This window comes from Marmota marmota, unplaced genomic scaffold (assembly GCF_001458135.2).
Source record: "Marmota marmota marmota unplaced genomic scaffold, marMar, whole genome shotgun sequence".
Classification (NCBI taxonomy): Eukaryota; Metazoa; Chordata; class Mammalia; order Rodentia; family Sciuridae; genus Marmota; species Marmota marmota.
Window position 1 is genome coordinate 37,278,117 of NW_025999990.1, and position 11,999 is coordinate 37,290,115.

Here is an 11,999-nt window from a genome sequence, read left to right on the forward strand (position 1 = left end):
CCCCAGAAATTCATATGTTGAAATTCTAACCCTAAATAGTTTGCTATTATTAGTAAGGGTCTTGGAGGGGGGCTAATTAGGTTATAAGAGTGCAGCCCTCATGAATAGGATTAGTGCATTATTCAGTACAAATATGAGATAATTCACTTTCTCACTCTGTTTTATGTCATGTGAGATTACCAGGGAAAGACAATCAACTGGAAATTATAAAAATAGCCCTCTCCAGAACCAATTCTGTTGGCCTTGAGCTGGAACTTCCCAGCCTCCAGAACTGTAAGAAATAAATGTTTGCTATTTAAGCCATTCCATTTATGGCAATTTGTTATATAGCATCCTGAGCTAAGATGCACAGCCTATATGTCCATCAGTAATATGGCATTGACAAATTCTCTCTTTCATTTTCTGAACTCTAACCACAATGGATGTGTTTTCAGTTTCTTAAGCCCACCATATTCTGTTGAGCCTCAAGGACTTTGCTATTATCCTTCCTTGGAATGCTCTTTTCTCCATTCTTTTTATTAACTTGTATATATTCTTGAGATTGTAACTCCAATATCACTGTCCCAGGAATTCTTTCCTCATCCTCTGTCATGACATGCTCTATCAGAACCAAGTGATTTGCTTCACAGCACATTTGGCAGTAATAATTTATTTGTTCACTGTTATCTGTGTTCCATGACAAGAGGCACATTTAGTTATTTCTTATAATCTCAACACCTAGTGTAGTGTCTAAAACAGAGGAAACACCCTGAAGTATCTGCAGAATGAATGAATCAATGAATCCCTAGGGAAACTGAGACAGTTATGCTTCGTCCAAAGCACACGGGATTTAGAAAAGAGATTTGAGTTCCTTCTCTGATATATTCCAGCCATTTATATTAATTCTCAGAATCTTATTTTTCCCCATTTAAAGATGACATATCACAAATTGATTTTGAATGGTAAAGGAATAATATATGGTTAAGCTATAAACAAACTTTAGAGTGATATGCAAAAGAAAGATGCTATTGTTCATAGCAATTTCCTAGTTTTGCTGATATTACACCTTAACTTCTTAGCTTTAAGGAACTGGGTGGAAAATATATATATATATATATTAATCACTCTATGCAATGCAAAAGTTTATAGCTATCTAGGCATTTCAGGGTGAAGTGGTGGGAACATCATGAGCTCTGCTGCTCAGTAACTCAGGACTCCAGGCTGCACCCTGAGCCTCCTGTGCCTCATCTACTCAAAGGAGAGCAAGAGCTACTCCATGGTGGAGGTTTAGCATGAGCTAAATAGCAACAAAAGTCTCCTTCCTCTTCACACTTTAATATTGTTGCATTGTGTGATTGCAAAAACCAGAGATCACTAACTTTGGCCAGGCTATAATTGTAGTATTGCACATGTTAAAAAAACAAACAAACAAACAAATTTTAAAATATCTGAGATGTAAAGACCAGTTCCAGTGGTTTTTCTATTGTCCCTTTATTTTCTACCCCAAACAGCAATAAATTACATTGGCTATGTTGGCTTCAGCCCTCTGCCTATAAGATTGTTCTCTTTTGTTTCTTTTCTAGCTAAATAGCTAAATGTCTCAGCAAAAATAAATTACCTCTTTATGCCCTCTGTTTTTGTTTGTTTGTTTCTTTGCTCACAACTCATGTCTGTTTTGAAGAAGGAAGTTGGTGCTTTAAAAAAATCTATTTTGGAGCAGAAATGAGTGGCAGTATTGAGAGTCTATCATAAATCCACTACCACATTTGAAGTGGGTTTAATTGGTAGGATTAATCTTTTTTAATAGCAACATCAGACAATAGGTCTCCTTAGAGAGAATCTCCTCATGGGAACTTTGTAAATATTGTGATTCTATTAGTGGCAATTTGTGAATTTATCTTTGGGAAAAGAGCACACACTGATCTCTGTATGACATGTCTAACTATAATACCTGCTCCTTCTATGTGTTTCTTGTGAATTAAAGAAAAATTATTAGCCACAAGGTGACTGAAAGAGGTCATATCAGATTTCCAAAGGGGAATGTGACCCAGAGTCTTCAATAAAATTAACATCATACTTTAAAATGACCCTCATGAAAATAATCTTAAGTATACTCATTGATAGAATCTTACCCTTCATATTCACAAATTCTTCATGTGTAGATTTAACCAATCAGTAGTTGAAAAAATTCAACTGTACTGAATACATAACTTTTTTCTTATCATTTTCTCTAAATGATACAGTACAATATATTTAATATCTATTTTGTATCTGGTCTTATAAGTACTCTAGGAATGATGTGTGTAGGTTATATGAAATACTATGCACGATTTTGCCATTTCATGCAATGTTCTTGAGCACCTGAGGATTTGAACCCAATTCCTCTAAATAAATAAAAGGAAGGTTAACTGTACTCTGAAATACTCTGAAATTTGCTGGAGTGATTTGGATAGATTGTTTTTCTTTTCTTTCTTGTTATACTGAGGATTGAAGCCAGTACCTTGTACATGGTAGGCAAGTGCTCTACCACTGAGATATATTCTCAGTCCTTTTTAAAATATTTCTAGATGGGATCTTGCTAAACTGCTGAGGATGGCCTCAAACTTAGGATCCTCCTGTCTTTGGCTCTTATGCAGCTAGGATTATAGGCTGGTACCATCACTCCAGTTTGCTAGATTATTTTTATTCAAGTATATTTCTTTTCTAAAATAAATAAATAAATAAATATTGCAAACATCTCCTTCCACCGCCATATCACCAGCCTCCCTTCACCCCCAAGCTAGAACAAATGGTTCTCAAGGAATACTTGGACATCCCTAAATTCCTGCCATCAGAACAGATGGTTCTGCTGAGGCTTTTCTGGTGTCCTATTATCTCCTTTCCCAGAGATGAATTCCAGGGAGTGATTTCATCCAGTTTCCCTGCAGACCCCAACAGGGAGAAAAAGGGCAGAGAGTGGGTAAGCCAGGCCATGCCTTCCAGGCTCATCTCTGTTTAAAACTGGGTGAATATGACCACTTGAGGATTCCTTCTACAGTTTGTCCTACTACTGATTGAGCAAATATGCAATAGATATACAGTTACAGAGACAAGGAACCTTTTATCAGAGCTCCCTTGTCTCTCAAGGAGGGATGCTGAGACTTCCATGGGCTCAGGTATTTACTTAGAGGGAAGAGTTCACCTGTTTACAAGAACCCTGGTCCATTTAAAGAAAGACTAAGGTGAAAAAGGAGGTAGTTCCCTGGATCTGCATAATGCCACCTCACTGGAATGGAACATTGGGGTTCTGGGTTTATTAACCCCAGCCTTGCCAGCAATTTGAACTTCTGCAAAGAATGGTTTTCTGCATCATCTCTCCTAGCTGCAGCTTCAGTGTGACAGGCCTAGCTTACAGCCATAGCCCAGGGAAATAGACTTTTTTTTTTTGCTGATAATGAGCGAGATAGACATACAGAGGGGGATAGGTTCCTAGGTTATTAATCCAGAATCTATTACATGTGATGAAAGGACCAGTGGAAAATCCCTCTCTTCAGTCTTTAGGAATAGAAATTAATATTGCATAGATAAAAGTATACAGTTTCAGAGCATGAGCACTCTGATTGGAAGAAGGGGAGAAGGTAATCCAGTTGCTAGAGGGTCACCGACTCCGCCCCTCCGCAGGCCTTCTTTAAGAGAGCACCAGCTAATTGTCCCATCTCGGTGGCTGCTTGCTCAGGCTACATGTGAATGTTAATATTTTCTTTATTTAAAAACTCTTCTATGTTTGCCAACCACTCACACCTTGCATTTCCTTTTTATAAGCTCCCTTTTGGCGGCAAGTATGCACAACATTTATTAATTCATCTACTCCGTTCAGATACATTTGAAGCCAGTATATCTGTTCCCCTTTCCTTTTAAATGAAAAGAAACTAAAAATTGAAAAGAAATCTTTCATCTCACTCCCTTTCTCTTGAATGTGAGAACTGGGTCTGAACTACCTTTTCTGCCACTCGTAACTTCTTGTGGAGTTGTCTAGTGGGTTTTCTTACAAAGTAAGGCGATGCATTCTGCTGTTAGAGAATTTAAAAAAAAAAAGATTTCTTAAAATACCATTCATCATCAAGTAGATTTCCATTAGCACGGTGATAAGTTTCATTAAATGGCATGAATACCTCTATTATGTGCTAGAAGTGCTCGTTCTCCTTTCAAAAATATGTTGAAAATAATTTGATGTCAATTTCCATGGTGATAGAAGAGAAGAACATCACTCAAACCACAACAAGTGCATATATTTCTGAGTTATTGTGAAAAACTGAATCGGTCTCTTTGTGTCAAGAGTTCTCTGGGTTTTGTTGTTATTATTGTTTCATTACCTGAGAAGAAAAAAATACTTTTATAAAAAATGTGGGGCAATTATTGAATTACATCCTTTTTTTTAATATCTTGCCAGACAACCATTCTTTTTTGAGATGATGTTTCAAGAGAAACCTGATTTATCTTTTGTAAAGATTTTAATAATGGAACTCTTTCTGGATAGAAAGGGTGATATATAAAGTGTTAATTCTATGAAGTCGTTTTGCATTGCTAAATGCCACCTTACAATCTTTATAATTGTGTATAAGTGAAGAAACTATTCATAAGTACTGTATTGATATGCTTTCTTGGCCTTCTTTTTGTACTACTCTTTGTACCTACTAGGTTTCCTATTCTAAACCTATGCAGTAATGAACATATTCATGATTATTATCGATGCAGTAATTGGTGAGGGATATAATTAACCTGGTTTGCTTTCTCTGAGTTCCAAAAATTTACCAGAAATTGGGAGAATGTCTTTCAGTACAAGTGCCATCAGGATTTCAAAAAAGAAACATAGAATTAATTGAACATGAAGGAATTCCCAGGATGGGTTTCCTGTGTACTTTACTTTATCAAATACAACAAACTAAATAACATGACTTCCACTGGTCACTATAGGTTCCAGTTACACCACACAAAGAAACTCATGGAGACCCTGATGCCTGGAACCAAGTGATTCTAAGACACTTGCCTCCACATGCGCCTGTTCAGGCTCTCTGCTCTCAATTTTTCTGTCACTACATGTTGAGAGCCACAGCCAAGTCAGGATGGTGCCTGGCATTTTGCCAGAAGGAATGGTTGGGAGGTGACGCCAGCAAGCCATTAAGATGATGATAATTAAGTTAAGCTGTGTATAATTATTAAGATAATGACTGATTGCTGTAACCGGATGATGCTGGATTGGGGCAAGCTGTGTATTCAGTTGTGTATGTGGACCTCTGCTGTCCGGCAGTGGGGCGGCTCCTGCTACCTCGGGTGCCCGCTACTTTTGAGTTCCCATTGAGTTCCGGTTGGTTCTCGCGGAGTTTCAGGGGAGTTCCAGAGAGTTCCCGCGGGGTTCAGGCAATAAAGTAGTTCCTGTTTGAACCTACAAGTGGCTTGTGACCTCCTGGTTATTTTGTGCCCAGCCAGACTATGGCAACTACGTTTCACACCAGCCCCTGTTAAAATAGCTTCTTGCTCCTATCAGGACTTTACTGCTCTTTTTAGGAATTAATTCATCCCATTTCCTGGAACAATCTCTTTTTCACCCACAAGTCTGAGGAATTTTCCCCTTGAGCTGTATTCCTTCTAAATGTTGTTGGACTTCACCCCTGGGGAAGCTCTGGCAATGACTGTCTCTGCATTTGTCAGCCCCCTCATTTTCCACATAACTGCAGTTGTAGGATGGATTTTCTTGTTTTAAGATTTTCTCCAAGTTGGGCATGATTCAGAAATGACTGTAAAATCAGAGAGGGATTACATTCCTATGGTCACCTCTGACTCTGGGCTTTGTTTTCACTTAATTAGCCCAGGCAATGGATCATTTTACTGTCTTAAGCAGATTTCCTGTTCCTTGTTATGATGTGTAGAGTTTGGCTGGAGCTGGACCTTTCTCTCTCTCTCTCTCTCTCTCTCTCTCTCTCACACACACACACACACACACACGCACACATGCATGCACACACTCTCCCTTCTTTCTCTCTGTGTCTCTCTCTGACACACACACACACACACACACACACACGACTCAAGAGCTAGAGGAATTTTACATTGAACAATTAAAAAAAAACCCTTGAAATCATAAGTTAGATATAGTTCTTTAAAGGTCTTTTAATTGCTCTACTACTTGGAGATTTTTCCCTTCATCTTTCATGATTTATTTGGTCTTTCTCCTGTCTTCCTTCTCACCTCTTTTTCTCAATTTTTCTAGACTCTTCCCCTTTGAATTTTCTCAGTCATTTGGCAGAACAATCTTCTTGTCCCTTTGCTTCTACTCTCAAACTCCCTCCCAAGCTCCACCAACCTAGCACTATTTGGGGAATGAAGGATGTCTACTGCATTAATAGAACACAGAGGACTGGAAAAGAACAGATTTCTCTTAGCATGAATTGAGCCATGGTTTATGTCTAATTCCCACTCCAGTATGCTGTGCATAGTTTCATTTTAAGTTCCATTGATCTAAATAAATCTGCATCATTGTATTAAAATTGTAGCATTTTATTTTTAAGAGAAGTTGACTAACATAGAGAGGAAACAAACATAAAGTCCTTAAAAATCAAACATAGGAAACTAATATAATAATTAGAATATATCAATCTTAAAAAAAACAACTGAAAAAAATGGGACAAATGAATGTAACTATCCCTTATTAGAAATATATAATAGAAAATTCTTAATATGTTACCTCTTTTTAAAGTGTTTGGAAATATGAACCCCATTCATTAACCTTATAGTCATATAAGCTGTTTGGTGATAACTTCTGTTGTCATAAATCAAATAAGGCTTTTATTCTATAAAGGAGACTACAAATGGAATTAAAATCTTGTAGTGACAGACCAGTTCACCACATCTGTTCCTACCCCCACCCCCAAAGTTATAGGAGATTCTCTGTCCATAATGTACACTCTCGTGTGACCTTGAGAAGAGTGGACATAAAAATGTTGCCTGTGAATTCTGCCTTCAGCTCTTCAGGACAGCAGCTGCAGAGGCACATCCACAGCCTGCCACCAAGACTACATGACTGAGCTTCCCAGGTAATGGCCGTTATGTACTTTGGATTCTCTCGGGATGGATATTTGGTGACATTTGATGACATGATCACAGGTCCAATTTCATGATTATCCCAAGAGAAATGCTGATCAGCATTTTAATTTATTTTGGGAAAGGGAATGTAATCCAGTGCGTGTCGCAGGCTGTTGCCAATCTCTCTGTCAGAGGCCAAATTGCTTCAGCCAGCTGTCTTGCCTTCCCAAGAATTGCGAGCCCCATGTTGGCCGCACTTCTCTACTGATCATTACCTCTGGCAGACACTGCAGGGACACACATGACCTCAGGGCAGGCTTACTCCTAATGACATTGGAGGCTGCGAAAGTTCATGTCAGCTGTACTCTTAGGTCACTATTAGATCTTGCATAACCCTAGAATCACTCTGGTTATAAACAGTGAACAAGGGGTTTCCATTTTACTTGCCTATGTTAGCATCTTTTTATTTGTTGAGAAGATTGTGCCATAACATAGAAAATAAATTTAGATAATTTTGAAAAAAATGCTTTCTTTGGAATATATCTTTTCTCCATGTACTCATGCCATCTATACCTCATTAAGGACCAATCCACATTAGTGAACTGAATTTGAAAATCACTGGAGAAGTTGAGTAGAGAAAATGATTTCTTAAAAATAATTTAAATTTCTCTAAAATCAAAGAAAACAGGAATTTTAAAATAAGATTGGTTGTCCCCTTACTAGGAATTTCTGTTTAAGGACACTTTCGGGGACATTGATCCATTCAAAAAATATACATTGAATGTCTATTGCTTAGCACACAATTTTTTAGGTACTAGGAATATAATGATAAATTAAACAGGAGTTAGGTTTATGAAGCTAAATGTTTTTGGGAAAGAGAGACACAAAGAAAACTAAAAACAATAAAGTGTTCAGGTCTCATAAGTTCTACAACAGAAACAAACAAGGAGTTGAGAAGGAGAATAGAGGAGGTTTATAAAGAACGGATGTTTACCCTGATATGCAAAGTAAACAACAAACAGGGAAACAATCTATGCACAGAAAAAGCATAATCAGAAGTCTTGATGTAGCAAGAATCAAAATGAAGTAGAAAGAGATTGGAACAAGATGAAGTTGAAGAGAAGGACAGGGGTCCAGTTATGCACGAGTATAGACCAAAGCTGGAAGTTTTGATTATATTCTAAGTATAGGTGCTGCTTGACTTGGGATGGGGTTACATCCAAATAAACCCAGGGTAAGTTGTAAACATCCCAAATAGAATATGCCTTTAATACATCTAACCTACGGAACATCACATCATTGGTTAGCCTAGTCTGTCTTTTTGGGGGTGGGGGACAGATACTGGTTTGATTTTCTTATGTTAAAAATCAAACATAGGAAACTAATATAATAATTAGAATATATCAGTCTTAAAAAAAAGCCAACTGAAAAAAAATGGGACAAATGAGTGGATCTATCCCTTATTAGAAATATATAATAGAAAATTCTTAATATGTTACCTCTTTTTAAAGTGTTTGGAAATATGAACCCCATTCATTAACCTTATAGTCATATAAGCTGTTTGGTGATACTTCTGTTGTAATAAATCAAATAAGACTTTTATTCTATAAAGGAGACTACAAATGGGATTACAATCTTATAGTGACAGACCAGTTCTGTCACTATAAGTGATACTCACCCACTGAGCCACATCCCTAGCCCTATTTTGCATTTTATTTACAGACAGGATCTCACCGAGTTGCTTAGTGCCTTGCTTTTGCTGAGGCTGGCTTTAAACTCTCAATCCTCTTGCCTCAGCCTCCAGAGCCACTGAGATTATACGCATTCGCCACCATTCCTGGCTCCTAGTCTGTCTTAAACGTGCTCAGAACACTTACATTAGCAGACAATTGAATAAAATCATCTAACACAAAGTCTATATTATAATAAAGTGTTGAATGTCTCAGGTACACACACACCGATGGGTGTTTGATAAACGTACTGGGAAGAGAAAACACAAAGCACAACATCCAGAGATTATTGCTAAATGGTACACTGTAGAGGGCCTGCTATTTCCCCTTGGGATCCCTCAGCTGCCTGGGAGTGTAAGCTCACTGCTACAACCTGACACTAAGAGAAAGAGGATCTCCCCCATATAGCCAGTCTGGGGAAAAAACTAAATTTCAAAATTTGACATATAGTTTCTATTGATTGACTTTTGCTTTCACACCCTTGTAAAGTAAAAACAAAGCAAAACAAAACAACAACAGCAACAAAAACAGCAAGCTGGGAACTGTTTGTATCATGGGAAGCCCAGTACAGGGTTTTCATGTGCAATGATATATATTTTTTTGTCTTAAAAATGCCATTTTTTTCTTACTTGTGCATGCAAAAGCTTGGGGGGGCATAGACAGGAACATGAAAAGAAATGGAGAGACAATTCAAAAGACGGTTGCAGGAATCCTGGAAGGAGAATATGGTGAGGTGACAAGATACTGGCTGTGGGAACAAGAGGAGCAAAATACCTAAGAAGTATTGTGGATATCCAATGTGGAGAAATGGTTCCGCTGTCTTCTGAAATATTGTGGAGTAAAATGGAAACAAAGCAAGGAGACCTGAGCCTAACTTTGGTGATGGTAATTTAACTCAGAACCATATTTAATTTAATATGGTTCATATTTAATTTGTAGATTTTGTAGCCAACACTTGGGTCTACATAAGTATGAGAATCCAATGGAGAGAAACTTTACTGTGAGGATCAGTAAGCAAATATTTAGGAGACATTGTTTTATTTTCAGTGAAAACAAAGACTCTCAGGCTCCTGGAGGCCCTGGAGATGCTGATTTTGGATTATGTCCTTGACTGGTTTAGTTTTTTTTTCTTTTTTTTTTTTTTTTAACAAGAATTCTATTAAATCAATTTAGCAAAAATCTTCCACCCTCAATTTGAATCCAGTGGAATAGTTGGTCCAGCAAGAATCCCCTTATCCTCAATGCTTCCTCCTAGTGATTTTCCATCCACTCACCACCCTCCCACCTTGACTATACATCTCCATTTGTTCTTGCTGTTGGGAGTCACCTGGGCTCCAAAGACTAACTTTCCCATCCCCCAAGAAGAGCTGTCCAATGGTGAGCCCTGCTGGCTCACAAGATCCTGCAGTCCAATGGTGAGCCCTGCTGGCTCACATGATCCTTACTCACCAATCAGACTAGCCCTGCTGGCTCACATGATCCTTACCCACCAATCAGACTAACCCTGCTGGCTCACATGATCTTACCCACCAATCAGACTAGCCCTGCTGGCTCACATGATCCTTACCCACCAATCAAAAAGCACTCATGCCAACTGTCAAACCCTTCAACCATTAAACTGTTGTAACTATCAAACCACCCCTGGCTCTATAAATATACAGAGCTGTTCCTCAATAAATGGAGCCTTGTTCATTCTTTCACTTGCTGTATTCAGAGTTGAGCCTGATCTTCTCCCTTACTTTAAATCCCCACAGCACTAATCCCCACCCCTGTAAAGTCTGCTTACCCATCTTCAGCAAGTATCACAAATTTTTTTTCTCTCTCTTTTTTTAAATACTTTAACAGAAAGAAAGAAGGAAAAAAGAAGAAAGGAAGGAAGGATGGAAGGAAGGAAGGAAGGAAAGCAGTCTGGAAAAAATGAGAAAAGGTAGCAAGAACCAATAATTTGGCAAAATAGAAATGTGTGTTTACATGATGGAAGGAGATTTGAAGTATTAGAAAGAAGTGATGACCAAGTACCTTGACTTAGTAGGAGCACGTGGTGTCTCAGTCTGCCAGAGAGAGATCTGGGCATGTGTCTCCCACATACATACCCACACAATGGTCTTGTTCACAGGAGAAAATTAAAAATCACTACTCTAGGGCCTTTCTTTCCCTCCTTTCTAGCCATACAAGTTGTTCTCTTGTTAAAATAAAATCTTACTTTTAAATCCCACAAATCCCCACCATGCCAGCAATTCTGTGGAAATGGAAACACTGTGGTAATATTTGTATACCTGAGAAAGCACCTGAATTCTTCTAAGACCCTGGGATGAACGTGTGTAAACGTGGGAGGAAATGAATATAAGATATCCCACAGAGATAGCATGCTGAGTTCATTATTATTGTCATTCCAATGACACTTATGTTTGAATTGCACTTAAAACTCTTGATTATTTTGAATGCATCTTTTCAGTGTCATGTTGAGTAGATCAATCTGAAACCTTAAAAAAAATACTAATACATCTTTGGAGGGACATTTGTAATATAAATCCAGACTACTTGTGGCCTTGATTGAATGATATTTTTTTCATTCTGCATTTGATCCTTAAAGATTCAAATCTTAACCTGAACACATATTTGGCTCATTTTACAGCGCGCATCTCTTTGAAATGGTTTGTTTATTCAATGAAAACTCAAAATTCATAAAGATTATTTTGCCCACTAAATTAGATGTTTTTGAGTATGCTGGCTCAAATTAATTTTAAATGTACTGTACCTGCATTTCTCATACTCCTATCCATCCAAAAGAAACTTCTTTAGAAACATGTGGCTTAGGTGAAGTTGCCCCTAGTTCTGTAATGCTCTTTCTCTTCCTCCAGAATGTTGGTGGCAATCTGTCCTGAGAGATGAGGAAGACCAGAGAACAGGAGGCAGCATTGGTATCTTTAGTCTGTGGCATTAGATTTTCCATCTTGAAGTCATAACAGTGGTTGAAAATCTCTCAAAGACCAAATAGTCTTTGGTAATTGGAATTGTAGGTATCTCATAGACAATTTGATCAAGCCACTTCATCAGGCAAACCACTGAAATTGTATGAGGAATTTCATTCACATACTGCAATCCCTCAGTTACCAATCAATTCTTTGGGGTTTTGTATGCTTGAATAGAAATAATATCCAACCATAGCATTTATCCTCAAGCCCAGAGTACTTAACAAGTATGAGTATTCCTTTATCACTGAATCAAGAC